Here is an 18,142-nt window from a genome sequence, read left to right on the forward strand (position 1 = left end):
GGAGATGTATCTTAGAGGCCTTTATATATAGGCACTCCTAGTGTACTTTTACATTACATTGCATGAATTATGGCATATTGAATACATTATCATTTTGATCATACTCTCTCTCTCTCTCTCTCTCTCTTTGGTCTATTGTGTGCTTGTGTTTCAGTTCTTAGTTCTTGGGAAAATTTTTTCCTTAGGAAAATTCTTACATGGTATCAAAGAAACTTTGAGATTTTCTCATCACACAGCTATTCGAGACCACGCTTGCTTCAACACCTTAGCCTGAATCTGAAGTACTACAGAAATTGGGAGCATCTAGAGCCAAATTTGACCTCAACATTACGTCTGGAATGCTGAATCGGTGAAAATCAACTATAAACTTAGCTAACTTGGTTCAAAGTCTACTATGAGGAATTTTTTTTTTTGAAAATCAAAACTTGGAGGTTTGATTTGCAGATCGGGTATGGTCTTTTGTAGATCTCATTGATTATTTTCGGATCTATAATTTTTTAAATCTCTGCAATTTTTCGTCATTATTGTTCAAAAATTTTTGGCTCCTAGGGCACTTGGTGGAGAAACATATTTTGCAGGTACCAAGTAGTCAGATCCTAGCCTTGCAAGTTTGCACAAGCATTTTTTGATAGACCTTCTATTTTTTGGCATCGTACTATTCTAAGCAAGTGCCCCCATTTCAAAATTGTATAGAGGTCATACTACAAATTCCTAATAATAGGGTGATTAAATCCTTTAACAAGGTCACTGTTGGTGTAAATAAGTATTTACTTATTACACTTACTTAAGTTTACTTAGGTTAATGCATTATTTAATTATTTTGCATTATTTTATTATTTTTATTTGTGAGACACTTAGGAGTTTGCACACCTTTTGAGTTGTCATGTAGAAAACACAGGAGTACAACAATCTATTTTAGCACATGGTGTCTACAACACTGATTTGCGTGTCACACCCTTGTAGGCTTATCCTCTCATCATCACACTTACTTCTGTGCTTAATGGAGGATAACCCATATCTAGTGGACATGTGCTTGGTTGTATGACACATCATGGTGTTGATTATGAGGCATTCTAGATGTATCTCAGAGGCCTTTATATACAGGCACTCCTAGTGTAATTTTGCATTACATTGCATGAATTATGGCATATTAAATACATTATCATTCTGATCATACTCTCTGTCTCTCTTTGGTCTACTATGTGCTTGTGTTTGAGTTCTTAGTTCCTAGGTGAATTTTTTCCCTTAGGCAGATTCTTACATGGTATCAGAGAAACTTGGAGATTTTCTCATCACATAGCCATTTGAGAACACACTTGCTTCAGCACCTTAGCCTGAATCCAGAGTACTACAGAAATTGGGAGCATCTAGAGCTAGATCTAATGTCATCATTGCGTCCAAAATGCTAAATCAGTGAAAATTGACTATAAACTCAGTTACCTTGGCTCAAAGTTGCCTATGAGGCAATTTTTTTTTTACAAATTGAAACTTAGAGGTCTTGATTTGCAGATCGAGTATGGTCTTTTGTAGATCTCATTGATTATTTTCGGATCTGAAATTTTTTAAATCTCTGCAATTTTTCATCACTATTGGTCAAAAAAAATTTCCCCTAGGGCACTTGGTGGAGAAAAATATTTTGCAAGTACCAGGCAGTTAGATCCCAACCCTGCAGGTTTGCACAAGCATTTTTCGATGGACCTTCTATTTTTTGGCACCACACTGTTCTTGGCAAGTGCCCCCATTTCAAAATTACATAGAGGTCGTACTATGAATTCCATCATAAACAAGTGGAGATCTCAAATAAAAGTTTTCAGCCAGCATAATCGGCTTGGCCACATCCTCCACCGATGGCTTCTTTCTCTACCTTCATTGGTGGCAAGTTTTTATTTGTTTAGTGCATAAGGCACTAAACCCACACATGTGGGATTAAAACCCCAAAATTTGGCACCTATGATCTAAGATTCCAGCAGTGCTGCTACTTGCTCGGCCATGCTCTGACCCTCCTAACATCACATATAGCTAAAGGATATTCTGGCAATGTTGTTTATACATTTCTTTGCCACACAGCGATGCTCCAATCTCTGGTCTTTGCGGCTAGCGCAATACTTTTCCCACCTTCCATGCTCTGGCCTGCACAGTCTATTCTTAGCATAGGCAGAAAGTTTTCTCATCTGTGACCCTTTTCAACGACTCTTCCATGAGATTCTAATGACAATTTTAAAACTTCTACCTACAAACATCTACATTTTTATGCCATGTGGTGAGCATGGCAGGCACATGGACTATACTCTCTACCATGAGTTCCCTATCCATTTTTTTTGGGCCTGCTATCTTCACCCTCCATGGTGACACATCTACCATGTGGAGTCTTCTTTAATCGACATGTGGAAGAAGTTTGTCGATGAATTATTGACAAACACGTGTACCCCTTAACACGTAACCGATACTGTGACACGTAACTAGTATAGCCACATTTGCCACATGGAAATTGATCTATGCAGTGCCATGTCATCAATACATTTTTGCCACATTGGCATGTTGACTATTCTTGACACATCATCATACACATGTACCTTCTGTGTAGTACAAAAATCTAACTCAGAGCCTAGTTAGCTAGCCATGTCAGCACCTTGGGCTGATATTTTGCTAATGTTAGCATAACACTGTGTGAAAATTGACAGCCATTTGACCATCATTTCTAGGCATTTTACAATTGCAGTGATGGCCATTTGACCATCAAATTTAGACTCATAGTTTTTGATCCAGACCCTCTCCAGATTGCTTTTTAGTTTGGCAGCCTGAATTTGCAAGCCCATATCTCGGACATCCGAACTCCGATTCAAGTGCATTTTTTTTTGAAATTAGGTAAAATTTCTTAAATTTTCTAGTGGTGGTGTTGTTTTCTAGTTTTGTGCACAAATTTTGCAGAAATTTCATTTTGCAACTTTAGAAGCTCCATATGGGCACATCTGGTCACTTTTTCAGGTTTTATTTTTTTTTTGAAAGTGCATATTTTTTCATCTACTTTCCAAATTTGAAGTCAAATTATAGGGTTGTGTAGACCAATTTCTCACTTTTAGAATTAGGCCTTCTTTGGCATTGTAAAGCTTTGATTCCTTTTCAGAATTGTTGTAAATCTGAGCTACAATGCTTAAGTGATAGATTTTAGCCTTATAAGGCAGTTGTAAAAGAAAATCAGAAAGTCCACTTTGTTCATTTTGACAAGTGGCCCATTGTAAATGCACTACTTATAAAGTTTCAACATCTTTTTTGGGGGGGTCTTTTGATTGAGTGAAAGGGGGGAGGGGGGGGGGGGGGGGGGGGGCGGTGTACTATGTTTTTTGTGTCTCTATTTTGTGCTCTTTTCATTTTTGCATCGTGGGTTTTAAATGTCCTCCTCTAACTTCACACAACTATTCTACATGGAAAGATATTGCATGGAGTAGATTAATGGAAAAAGGATATAGTCTTTATGTAGATGGTACAATTACTAAACCTACTGATGCTAAAGAACTCATTGATTGGCAAAAAAAGGACCAATAGACTTTAGGTGTTATCAGGAGTTGTGTTCATGGGGATCTTCTCTTTCACATTAAAAATTGTTCAAAATGTAAAGAAGCTTGGGATAAACTTGAATAGTTGTATGGTAAGGTGGATGAAGAAAAGGGATTTCAGTTTGAGGATGATCTACTTCTCTTGGATCCTAAGAATTATGACACAATTCAGGATTACATCATTAAAGTCAATGAGTATAGGGCACTTCTAAAATATTATGGAAATCCCATGAAGGATGATAGGTTGATTCATCATATCCTGAAGAGGCTACCTTTTGAGTATGCCAACTTTGTTTTGAGTTTTAATACTCATAGGTTACCATGGGATTTTCTTACTAGAAGCCTTCCTTTGATGGATTCGCGGACATGTTGATTGTTGAACAATCTCACTTGGTGGATTTTGGGCTTCTCAAGTCATCAAAGACCAAAGCCTTGGCGGCTAGTGATGATCACAAATCAAGTCAAGGGGTGAAAAGAAACAATAAGAGGAAGTAGTGGAAGTAGAAAACACAATCTAAGACACAAAAATCCTCCTCTTAATAAGGTAGTTCTTCTTCAAATAAGAAAGGAAATAATGAAAAGAAGGACAAACTCTTTTGTGCATATTGCAAAAAGCCAAATCATGATGAGCACCATTGCAAGACAAAAAGAATCAATGAGTTAGAAAATCTACTCAAGAAGAACAAGATTCAAGTGCCAGGTACTTCCAAGGACTCTATTCCAACCTCTTCAAAAGGTAAAGGTCAAGCACTTATGGAAAAAACAAGTTCTTCGAAATGGATACTTGACTCAGGTGCCTCTTACCATATGGGTTCTTCAAAGGAAGACTTTTCTTCATTGAATCAGTTAAACATACCAGACATCTTTGTGGGAGATGATACTAAGATGGAAGTTGAAGGGAAAGGACATGTGGAAATGGAAAATGGGAAATTTAAAGATGTTCTCTACATTCCAAATCTAAGTTCCAATCTCCTATCAGTTTACCAAATCACTCACCTAGGAGATGGTCATAAGGTTAAGCTCCTTCCAGATTTAGTGATGGTGTGAAGTCTCAAAGATGATTCCTTGGTAGCAGTGGGAAAAGTCAATGATGACAAGAGGTTATATTCCTTCTCCCACTTTGTGCCTAAGAGTCCTTCCCAAGCCTTGTTGACTCACTCTACTTCAAACATCAACTTATGGCATGAGCGGTTTGGTCACCTTGACTTTTTCTCTCTTCAACAACTTTTCTCAAAATGCATGGTCAAAGGTCTACCTAATATCATCTTTTCTAAGGGAGAGTGTTCATCTTGTTTAGTGGATATGAATCTCAAGGAGAAGTATGATAAAGGGAAGTCTTCTCGAGCTCCAATTGTTCTTCAGCTAGTTCACATGGTATTAGCAGGACCCTTTGCAATGACTTCAGTTAGCCAAGGCCACTACATACTCACATTTGTTGATGACTTTTCAAGATTCACTTGGTTTTTTTTCCTTCATCATAAGATTGAATTTGTTCATAAGCTTCAAGACTTCAAGACTCATGTTCAACACAAGTCAAGGAAAGCCATCAAAGTACTTAGAGTGGACAATGAGAACAAATATGTAGGCAGAAGACTTAAGAACTTTTGCACAATTGAGGGGATTGATCTTCAAAACTCACTAGCATTTAGTCTGCACAAGACAGATGTTGTAGCTATGAGGATTAGGACTCTCAAGAACATGGCAAGTTCCATGATAAAGGCCAAGTCTCTTGATCCTACACTTGAATTTGAAGCCATTAGCAGTGCTACTCACATACTTAACCAGTCTCCTCATCCAACCTTAGATGGAAAGAATCATTTTGAGGCATGGTGCGGTAGAAAACCATTTGTGAGTCACCTTAGAGTCTTTGGTTGTCCAGCATGGGAAAACCTTTCTTCCAAGAGTTGCAAGGCACCGACACCTAGGCCTTGTACCTTCATCAATTATGAAGACAATGCAAAGGCTTACAGACTAATGGATCTAGAGACACATGAGATTTCTATGGAGAAGGATGTTCACTTTGACGAAAGTTCTCCCAGCTTGTCCTCAACTCCTCTCTACACATCATACATAGTGGAAACTGATAGTGACACCAGCAATAGTGCTTCAATAGGTTCAGACACATGGGGTTCTATTGACAGTTGCAGTGAGAGGTCACATCAATCTAGTCCACATGCTTATATTGCCATAGTGAAAGCTCCATCACAGTATGGTGCATCTCGTCTTCTAGCTCTAGCTTTAGTTGACTTGGGAGAAAGACTTGAGGACTTACATCTTCTCATTGATGAAGGTGATCCTTCTACAGTTTTTGCGAGGGCTCACTCTAACCCTCATGTCCATTCTCTACATGATCAATCTGCACATGTTGGCATGATTATGGATCCTTATGAACAACAATTAGTGGAGGTCTCTTTGTTAGTTGAGGAGACAGATGGTTCAGTGGAACAGGTTCAACAGACATCCTTGAAAGATCTACATTCATTCTTTTCAGCATAGTTGGAAGAGGTGAACTTCAGCATAAGTATAGGGATACTTGGGCAGGTTTCAAGGCCACCATACATCTTCAGGAGTGTACCTTTGGAATTGTTTCTTCCTAAGGGGAGGAATACCATTTTGCATTCATGGACTAGCTTCTTCATTGGAGCGGCTTTCACTTGTTGGCATTCTTCTTTTGGGGGCAAGGGAGCCTATTATGTCTCTCTTCCTTCTCTCATTCTCTTATGTATATATTGGATGTATGTCATAATGAGAAGGTCTTAATTACTCCATCCATCGATGCATCCTTATTTATCTCTCTTTTTGGGGGAGGTTTTTTCCCATGAGGTTTTCCCTCTTTCCCCACTTTATGAGAGATTGCATTTTCATTATGTACATGGGTACCTAAAATGGTCTAGTAGTCGGGACCCATTATGCATCTTCATCCTGTTTTGTAAGCTTAAGGGCATTCCCCTAAGTTGCAATTAAGCGGGGGTGTTGGTGTAAATAAGTATTTACCTATTCCACTTACTTAAGTTTACTTAGGTTAACGCATTATTTAATTATTTTGCATTATTTTATTATTTTTATTTGTGAGACACTTAGGAGTTTGCACACCTTTTGAGTTGTCATGTAGACAACACAGGAGTACACAACTCTATTTTAGCACATGGTGTCTACAACACTGATTTGCATGTCACACCCTTGTAAGCTTATCCTCTCATCACCACACTTGCTTTCGTTCTTAATGGAGGATAACCCATATTTGGTGGAGATGTGCTTGGTTGTATGACACATCATGGTGCTGATTATGAGGCATTCTAGATGTATTTGAGAGGCCTTTATATATAGGCACTCCTAGTGTACTTTTACATTATATTGCATGAATTATGGCATATTGAATACATTGTCATTCTGATAATACTCTATCTCTCTCTCTTTGGTCTATTGTGTGCTTGTGTTTGAGTTCTTAGTTCTTGGGTGAATTTTTTTGTGAGGAAAATTCTTACAGTCACACCTAATAGTTTTTTTTGTAACCTTTAATAAGTTTAGCTCCTAATAGAGCTCACTTAAGGAGAATGAAAAGTGGTAGCATGTTATTTGGTGGTTTTTCTCAAATTGGGTTTACATGTTAAATACAATTGTTGAAAATTTTTGTGGATGTTTATTATTTGTTTATGCTACTTACTATTTTAATTTTAAAGTTTATTGTTAAATTTTATATTATTGAGAGAAAAATGGAATGAATAAGTTAAATGGTAGTGAACAATTTTATTTGATATGTTATTCATGAGTTTGATAAAGTTTTTTAGAGTTGTTAAAAGTTTATTTTATACATCTAGACCCTAGGATAACTAATTCACCCCACCTCTCTATTATTCTAAATATTCTAACATTTCCCATCAATATAATTTCTATCAAAATACAATTTCATCAAGTAGTTATTACTTTTTTTCTAGTGGAGTTACCAATAAAGTGTTAATTGATAGAGTGATTGAAATACATCTATAACCTTCAAATGGTACAACCTTTTTAACTATGAAAGATGTGTTGCATTCTATGGTTCACATACTATGATATAAAAAAATTTAAAAAGTACATTTTGAAGATTTGAATGAGTCGAGTGTTGAAACTACATTTGAAACAATTGTTATGTTGTCATGGATGTCAAATATACTAATAAGACATGTTGCTATCTAATCTAAATGTCATAACTATTTGATTTTTGAAGAGTGTTTGAGAAATTTCTCATAAAAAGGGCATCTAAATGAAAGGTTGAGTTATGAAAAGGAAGACACAATGGACATTTGATTAGCTAGACTATGTTAAGATAATCTAATTGTTTATGTTATGAAGACATGTAAAGTCACTAACAAACTGCATAACTTGGACCAAGAAATACATTTGAAGAGTAAGGAACCTAAATTTTATACCAAGGGATGCTAGTGTCGATCGAATGCCATAGAAAAGAAAGCCAACCTTTAGTACAAGCAGAGTGAAACTTAGTTTTGACTAAGTATTAGTATTAATCAAGTGATAGTATTGATGCCAAGAAAGAAGCTTTATAGAGACCAAGAATTCCAGTGATGATTGAGTGTCAGAACTTAGTTTAATGGCCAAGTGATAGTATTTTGAATGCATATGAGAAATCATGGTTTCTAGCTGACTTAGTTGATTTTTTAGATATGGTAAGTGTGTTGAAGATAAGATTGATGTGTTGGATCATTTAATTCAAGGAGAGGATTAGGTAAGATAACTAATGAATGAATTCAATGAGAAGTTTCTAAAAAAGAGATGGAGATGAACAACACAATACATCTATTACATTAGATTGTAAACCCTAAGATCTATTGTGATCATTGAAAATGGAAAAAGACCATAATTACCTATTTAAGGAGGTACAAAGATGAACTTAACAATGAGGATTCACTAGAAACAAAGGATAAGAGAGTGAAGTGTGAAGACACAAAAAGAGGTAGAGCTAAGAAGATGTATGTGATTCCAATGAGATGGAATAAAGCTATCGAGGTTGATAAAAGAATCTAAGCACAAGGCTTAAGTTTTTTGTGAAGAGAAGGGTGATTTCTTGAAGGGTTACCAAGCAAATAAAGGATAAAGGTGAATGGGAAGGCTTATTAGGCAATCAACACATGAACTGAAGTATGACCTGAAACTACAAAGTAAGTTGTAAGTATATAGATCAAATCCTACTATTTTCTTTCTTATCATTGTAAATAGTTTGTATTGAAATAGTTTTAATCAAAGGTTGACCTTATAGTTATTGAAGAACTTAACAATCTATGTAAATCCTTTAACTAGGTGATATTCTAATGCAATGTTCTAAAGTCCTCTAACAAGGCCACTCCTAACTGAGTGATTAAATCCTCAAGCTAGGTCACAATCAACCATTTTTATTGTAATTTTTAATAGGGTTGACTCCTAAAAGGGATCTTCAAAAGACTAGAAAATTGGTGATGTGTTGCTGGTGATTTTTTTGAAATTGGGTTTCCACATTAAATCCTAGTGTCAAACTTGTAATGAATGTCTTATGATATTTTATATTTCAAATGTTTACATTCAGCAAGCTTATTATATTAAGATAGTGAACTACTAGAAATTTTGCTTACCAAAATAGAGACCGAGCAGCAAAATAATATTGAACATAATATGTTTAAGTGTTTGATTGTTAAAATGGTACAAAAGAACCTTAAGTAATTGATTTACCCCCATCCTAGATAAATTGGGATACATAGTTGAATTATGTCATAGAAAGGTCAAGATATATGATGCTGATAGGAAGCTAATTGGAAGGGGTGATCAAACAAAAGGTAACTTGTTCTATCTAGATTAATCTATAGAGACATGTTTTTTTTCATAACAAGAAGATATTTGGTTGTGGGAAGAAAGGTTATGTCATGTAAATTTTGACAATTTGGTGAACACTAGTAAAATAAAGAAAGTAAGAGGGTTGCCAAAACAAAAGAAACCTAACAATGCTAGGTGTAAAAAATGTCAATTGGAGAAATGACAAAGTCTAGTTTCAAGAGGAAACCATATAGATCCAGTGAAATTTTGGAACTAGTTCATACTAACCTATATAGACCTACTGATATTCAAATCTATTATAGAGATAAGTTTTTTGTTTAGTTTGTTGATGACTACTCTAGGATGATGATTGTGATGTTTCTCAAAGCTTGATATTGTGATAAACTAATTATTGACTTTGTTACAGTACACCTTTTAAAATAATTGGTGGGGATTTAAATTAATCTTATCCTTGCAACTATCTCCTCAAAATATGCTTTTTTTAAAACACAAAATTCATTGAGGAATAAAAACAAAGTTTTATTTTATTCATATTAAAGAGTTCATTACCAAATATTACACTATTACCATTTATACAAAACTCATCGAGATCATCTTCTTGTCAGTTTGATTGATCCTTTATTCATATTGTTGTAATAATATTAAAAATTATGAGACAATTTAATTTAAGGTAATACTACAATATACCAAATGAGAAATGAAGAAGGCTTCTAGCTACCAAAATGGCATACTAGAGGTTAAAAAGAAAAAAGAAAACAAAGAAAAGAAATGACTTTTCTCAAATATAAGTTTACATGCCAATATTTAATTTGAAAAATTTAGCAACTCCTAATGGAGTAACTCACTCTATTACAACTATAGAATGTAACTAGCACCTACAAAACTTATGTAGATGGCCTCCACACTTGCAACCACTTCACTATGATTACCTCTCTCTTTTTCCATCTCATGTTTTCCTAAAATGATTCCATAAAGAAAAGAAAAATAAAATAATGATAATGCATTAAATTCCAAATAAGTGACTATCTCAACTTGCATGTTAACTCTTTGTACTTGGTTAACTTCTCATCTTCCTTTATCAATTTTGGACTAAATGACCACTAGACTCTAAATTTGAGAAATCATGATATTCAACTTACATATTTTAAATTATTATTTTTCTTATATCCTCTTTACCCTAGCCATGACATCTTCAAGAAATTCTTAAACTTCTATTGATCTTCTCAATTAGCTGAAAGAAATAAGTAGAATTGGGTTATTATAACGTTGAAGCTTCTCACTATGACAGCTATGAAAATTCAATGATTGATTTTCTATGGAAATTTTAGTTGCACCAATATATTTCTATACTAAGTTACAAATAGAAAACATCTTTTGCATGGACATATAATTGTTTCAATGTAGTTCCATGTCAATGCAAAATTTTTGCGAACAACTATTGGTAGCAATTTTGTAACTATTGAAGATGGTTTTCCATAACAGGGATATAACTATGATGGGTGTCTCTTTAAAACAACTATAAAATTTCTTTATATAGAAACTACTTTTTCATCAAAGCTCCTTTGAATCTAAAAAGTCTACCATTTCTTCTGTGTAGTTTTTTTTGAATTATGCAAGATTAAAGATTTAACCTTAGTCCAAAGGTATGCCCCTCATAATGTACTAGCACAACTAGATCTATAGAAAAATCTCCTTACATTCAATGCATACAAATTCAAAGAACTAAATAAGTAGAAAGGATAATATTAAAAAAGTTTCATTCTTTTGATCATCACTCTTTGGTAAATAGAGTAGATTATCAATTTGTACTTCTCTTCAAAATACCTTCAGTAAAATCTTTCTATTATATAGAAATTCAACAAAGTCACTTGAAAGAAATATATAACTATAGAGTAATGTATATATACAAGGAATATCTTAACACTCTGTAGAAATAATATTGAAATCAATCATTATGAGAATAGGAAGAATAGAAACACCCATTTCAATATGTTTTATAGATTGCACAATAGTTCTAGTCATGATCATAGTAAGATACAAAAAACCACCATTAATTTAATGACTATTATAATATTCATTAGAAAAGCATGCATCAAGAAGCTCTCAATCAATTAGTTCCTTTAACATTAACTATGTGACATACAACCAAATCACCATATGGTAAAACTACCTTCAATGAAAAAAAAAAATGATCAAGCTAGACCAAGTCATTGTGGGTGAAGTACACAAATGATATGATCTTCCAATTGATAATAAATCAATGGCCTCAAAATAAAAGGAGATTTTACACACTTCAATTAGTTTCTTAATTTCTAATTTACAATTCTAGCACATTCATTTTTCTCAGTATAGATAGCCAAATAATTTCATAAGGGAATTAGTAGCACCCTTACGACTTATGGTGTTTGAGTCAGAGTGTGGTGCCTTCCAAGCTAGATATTTAAAATGTGCTCCTCCCCTTACTATTCAAAATTTACTTTCAAATATTTAACTCACAACTTCAACACTTCTCTCTTTTTTATAATGAATGCCATATGAAAATATTTCTCAGCAAACTACCCGAAGGAGTGAAATCATTTCACTATTGAATTAGACTAATTAGTTTTTATTTGCAAGTCTACACTAGCAGAATCATACTCTTCTAAAATCATCTTCTCATAATACAAATGATGCATACTTATAATAATGTCAAACACTTCATTAAGAAAAAGATCGTACACTATGAAGGAAAAATAATTCACCTTTCACAAGGCCAAGCCTATCTTAGTCCTCTGGCCTTTGGTAAAAACATAATCAATGATGTGAACTTTTCTTCAAGAAATGACATATATGAGGAAACCACAAGGCTCTACATATGATTACTATTGCCAACTTGTACTCTCATGTGGTTCATAATGTTTTTAGGTAGTGTAATTTTGATGGATTTTTAGTAAAATTCTATTTGTAGTTTTGCAGAAATAGTTGCAAATTTTCTACCAATACCAATCAAAACAAATAAGATTGGTGGCACAATAGAATGCTTCATCCACTATGTCATGGGCTCTCTACATCCTTGGTTTGAGTGCCAATGATTTTATGCAAAACTATTACATCAGTCCTACTCTCCTCTAGACTTACATCATTTCACAATATATAGACACTCTTAGATTGCCTAGGGTCAAAAGATTTGTTTGGGAAAGTCTTTCTAAATTTCTATTTTCATATTTAGAGGTGCTTTAATTAGTCCACTAAATGAGTAGCCCTTTGATATGTGATTTTCGTGTAGCACTTCAATGCCCATTCACATTGCAAACATTTGATTATTGTTATAAATTAATTTCAAATAAAATAATAACATATGGTCTTAATTTGATTTAGCGAAAAGTAAATTCTAATGGCTAACTAGACAGCTCATGTAATATAACATTTGAACTAAAGTATCTCATTCTACTAGGGCTTTATCTTGAAATAATATTTGTATGGGTACTACTGTACTTGTATGGGACCTTAGACAAGTCTTGATAGTTCACCTTGTGAACACCATTAATGTGAATTGAAATATTCATTAATCATGAAAGATGGATTAGGTAAGGACCATTGCTACTTAAAAAATGAATAATTAAATACACTTAAATTAGAGTACTCCTATTACAAATGAGTCAGTATTTCTATTATGAGTAGCCCTTTTGAGGAAGTCACAAAAATTCTCTTAAACACCATGATTAAGAGAGAACTAATTAGATCATAAATATGAGTCCATGAATTTGAATAAAGCTTCTATCAGTTGAATCTTGATAGTAATATAATACAATAGCAAATCATATTTAAGAATGAAATGTTTTCACATGAACTAATATTGGAATCAAATCACTAGAGGGCACATCTAGTCTTTTCGAATATGAAGATCTAATGGAAGCCAAGATAGTTCTTTGTAGAATATCATTGGGTTTATTTACACTGCAAATTGTATAGGATTCTATTTCTTCAACATTAGATCATGATGACTCAATTCATTTGTTCATTTTTTTGGTTGGTTTTTTCTTTGTATGGAGCAGATTCTATATAAGTCAGTGGCCAAAAGAATTGGAATAAATTCTCTTCCACCAATGGGATACCTGCCAGTAGCCATCACCCCCTTTGAGCATGGTAGTAATGACTGTGTGGCTTGTCTTAGGCAACAATAAAATACAAGGTTCAATATCTCAAGGCTCAAAAGGGAGTCAAAGATTCTTATTAAGAATTTGAAGAAAATGGGTGATGTCTCTACCATGCTAATGTAGTCCTTATGAATCTTCTACAATTGCTTGAAAGGCCTTAAAATAAGTTAAATCATACTAATAGGAAAATAAAGAGTCAAAGATTACAAAGATATTAGGGTAGTACAATAGAAGGACAATAATTGAGAAGAATACATTATTAAAAGTCCTAAAATCTTATTAGAGTGATCAAAATTTGATAACAGAGATGTGAAATGATTAAATACATAAATGAAAAAGCAATCATCAAATAACTATTAGATTACAATCATAAGGATAAAAGACATTTCATATAGTGTTATAATAGGTCAAAACATAGAGCAATGATTAGATCAAGGTAGTAAGATACATTGTGTAACATTAAATGCTAGTGGTAAATAGGGATAATGAGAAACACTCTTAGAAAAGACTACAAAAACCTTTATGGGTTTCAAGAGAGAGAGTAGCTACCATGAATGTAGCAGCAGAGAAACCATGGTAAGAATGAATGAGAGTCTACATTCAAAATAGAGCCAAGGGATATATAACTGTTCCATGAATGATTAGATTAGTCAAATAAATAGGGAGGTTTTCCATCTATATAGGGAAATAACAACAATGCATATGAAGCACTCGAGATGGAAAATTTCCATTAGCCATTTATAATTGGTGCAAATCTTATGGATGACCCATCATTGAACTACCCTATTTAGATGGTTTGGTTCATTGGGGGCTTGACTTGAATGCTAATATTGACGAGGCAACAACAATGCATAGCTTTTTTTTGAGATTGACTGAATTGGTGAAGTTTTTGTATGTGAAATTATACAAGATATAAGGAGCAACTCTTCTTATAGAAAATGGTTTTTTCAAGAATTGGTTATATGTTGTGGATATGGGTATGATGATCTTATGGAAAAGTGGTGGTTCTAGTAGCATAAATTTGTATGGTTAGAGAATAAACCAATGAAAGGCCAATGTATTTAAATTTTTTTCCTAAGGAAGCACTTGTGATAGAGCATAATTTTGTGCAAAATTTTAAATTACTTCAAATTAGATTTATTTTTGCAGTTACATTAACACCTAGCTACTTATGCAACCCCACTAGAAATGTAGTTTCTTTTCCAAATGAATTATAACACATCTAGATTATCTCTCTAGGATGAAATAACTTAGTCTCTACTAGAAACCCTTTATTGTATAAGTTACAAGATGAGTCTCAAGATAATACTCTCTAAATACGAATAAGTGAGCTTGGGTAAAGAAGAGGCAGTAGGGAGGGCTCAAGTGTTTGCATTTGAACCACCCCCATGGTTTCTAGAAGTAAAATAAGTGATAGAAAAAAATGAAAAATAATTCTATTGACTCTATAGGGTTGGGAAGGAAGGGACCTATGAGGGAATGTAAATGATGTAGCAAGCAGAGATGTTGATAGATAGTTTGGAACTATTATTGTTCCAGTCGAGGAAGCACCAGTTATATAGAGTTGGTAAAACACCAATAATAGTGTGAGGCATAGCCATCATTTAGGGGAGATAGCCCTCTAATTTCCAAGAGGTGGGTTAACTTTATTCTATACAAATAGAGTAGTTGTTCAACTTTTGAATTGCCTCCATCCAGTCATCTAGGTGGGTGAAGGTTGGCTACATGGCTCAACTCCTAATAGTAGTAGCTTCATGTGAGAGGTGCCCTAGCTAGTCATGATAACTTCATTGGCCTAACTATTTCCTCCTCATTATAGCTCATAGGTTCTCAAAAAGAAGGCAAGGTAAACCCTTGGCTGAAAATGTTTGTAAAAGTGCCAAAGGATGTCCTAGAAAACTACATTATTAACAAATTTTGTGTGAAAATAAAAAGTGTCTTATCGTATACATGTTGCACACCCTATTTTTAGTCATGATATCATCAATATACAATTATTTACTTTCCAAAATATGAAATTTTTAGTTATATAAGTATCTTGGGTTTTTCTTTTTGGGTATTATAGTTCAACCAGAGGAAGGGTGAATATAGTATAATTTACATTAAGAATTAAAATTACCTATACAAGTCTCTTGTCTTTCATAAAACAACACACAAGCAATGATCTATTACAGATCTAAGTTAAGGTTCATTTCTTCTAAACTATAATCTAGTTTGATCACTAGAGACGTAGTTCAATATTTGAATACAGATACCCTTTTGGAGGAGAAATCTCCTAAATCATGTTTTAGAGTAAGGTAACCATTAGTGGTGGAGGTTACTGAAATCTTCACAACTCCTATAGGCTAGAGCACAAATAAAAGCAAAAAACTCAGGTAAAACCCCGACTGCAAAGAGAAACTAGAAATAATGCCAATCTTACCCAAAAAAATACTTTGTATTTTACCTAAGACAGAGATGCATAGAATATTACCTACTAAAGCATGTAGAGCCAACAATGCCTACCTTGATGCATTTTATAACATAAATAGAGCTAGAAGGTGACCCAAAACATAGTTAGAAGATTGAACCAAAAGATTTATGTTAAATCTCCTACATTTTCTCTAAAATTTCCAACCTTCATCTTCCTCATACCACTTAATCAAAAATGCATGGTTCTTTTGTCTTCATATTTAATTAAAAACAATAAAAAATATGTTTCTATTTTCTATTTAAGATAATTAAAATAATAATTTAATATTTAAGAGAAAATAATTGTCTTTAAACAATGTCTTTAAATGCCTCCTTATGTACTAGTGATCATAGTTTTTGCCTTTGGGTCTATAATAATATGAAATGACTATCCATGGAAATAAAATCCAATCAATTCATTATGCCATGAAAATTCATCCGTTAACTAAGAATTATTGAAAAAATGGATTTCATCGCCCAAATGAATGACTCCTCACTTTCCTTCAATCCCCCTACAACAAACTTATCACTTTGCTAAAGAAAACATAGACACCACCAATCTCTCTCTTTTTCCATTCATCAGCCACTTGCCTTCCTCTACGTTATTAGGGCTTCCCCTCACACTAATGGGGAGATAGGGAATTACAGAACAAGATACCTTGAAATAGTTTAGAGGTGGTTGACATAGAGAGGCTCCAACACATACAAGATAGAAGATGTTGATGAGGGTGCCACAGCTCTTCAAATTCATGATGTATCTAATTTATGCAAACCTCAAAGATAAATGTGAAGTCTCTGCTAGAATAATGAATGCAACTATAATATTAGGGTACTAATACACATATAGATGTCTAATGTCATACAATCTCTATTACAATGTTATATAATTAATACTTTTAGACCATCCAAAATGCATTTACAATATCAAATATAAGAAATATCTAGGAGTAATAGCTTCTAGATCTCACTAAAACAGCAATATCAATGTAAAATATGATTTAGTGGTTGTGGGCTCTCGATTATGAACCCTTTTATTAATTGATCCTCATCCTCATCACAATCCTCGCCTAAGAGTGGTACGTATTTTGAAGAAGCGATGACAAAGACCAGAAACACTCTTGATGGATGAAAAACTACTGCATAGGTATGCCCATATTGGCTGCTCATATGCTTCTATACAAGGATTGGGAATACTAGTATGGGAGGCCTCTTCATCTTTATCTTCATTTTCTATTCATTTAAATCTTGATGTAAATGTAACTGTGTGATCTAATGTGACTATTCATTTGAATTGTATCTTTTTAGTAAATGCAATAGTTCTTTTTATAATATAATCACACTTCCTGTTGAAAGACATGGAAATGAATTTATAATTTAATGAAAATTTCAAAAAATTTACATTGATGAATGCTTCCACTGTAGAAAGCCTCTCCACTAAAACATTCTTGATCCCTATTCACCCATAATGTCTGCATACAATGTAGATAAAATGCTTAAATTGTCAAGTCCATTTGTCAATGACTACTATTATAAATTTAATCTTTGCCATCATGAGCCATGCTGTCTATTTCATAACCCCCTTCAACTCACCTGTCGTCCTACTGTAAAACTTGGAAATGAAGGCATTTTATAAAAAAATTCAAGAAGTTTACATTGATGAAAGCATCTCGGTTTAATTATTTAGCCAAAATAATAATAATTATTTATTAAACCAATAGACTTGAGTGAATGGAAGACCTCCTAGACTCATCACAATTTACACTATTACCTGTTTAAATAAATGAATATATATATATATATATACTGGCTTATATATACTTATATATATAATATGCCAAGAGTCATCCTTCTTAAGGCACCTATTTTAATTTAAATCCTATGATTTTTATGTGTAGGTCTCAGGATTTGAAATAAATAGGCACCTCAAGAAGGATGACTCTCAACATATAATATATATAAGTATATATATGCTACTAGCAGTCGTTGTGCACGATGGAAGACATTTTTGGAAAACTTTAATATAAGTATATAATTATATTATATTAATATTATCCTATCCATTATATGAATTATTATATTATTAATAGTAAAGTGGCAATTACTATTTTTTTTAAAAATATAATTAAATTTTATTTAGGTTAGGGTTATAATTATAATATGCCATATAAATATTACCCCCCCCCCCCTGCCCCCATTTGT

Source organism: Cupressus sempervirens, chromosome 10 (genome assembly GCF_028749045.1).
Source record: "Cupressus sempervirens isolate cs-2001-9-10 chromosome 10, ASM2874904v1, whole genome shotgun sequence".
NCBI lineage: Eukaryota > Viridiplantae > Streptophyta > Pinopsida > Cupressales > Cupressaceae > Cupressus > Cupressus sempervirens.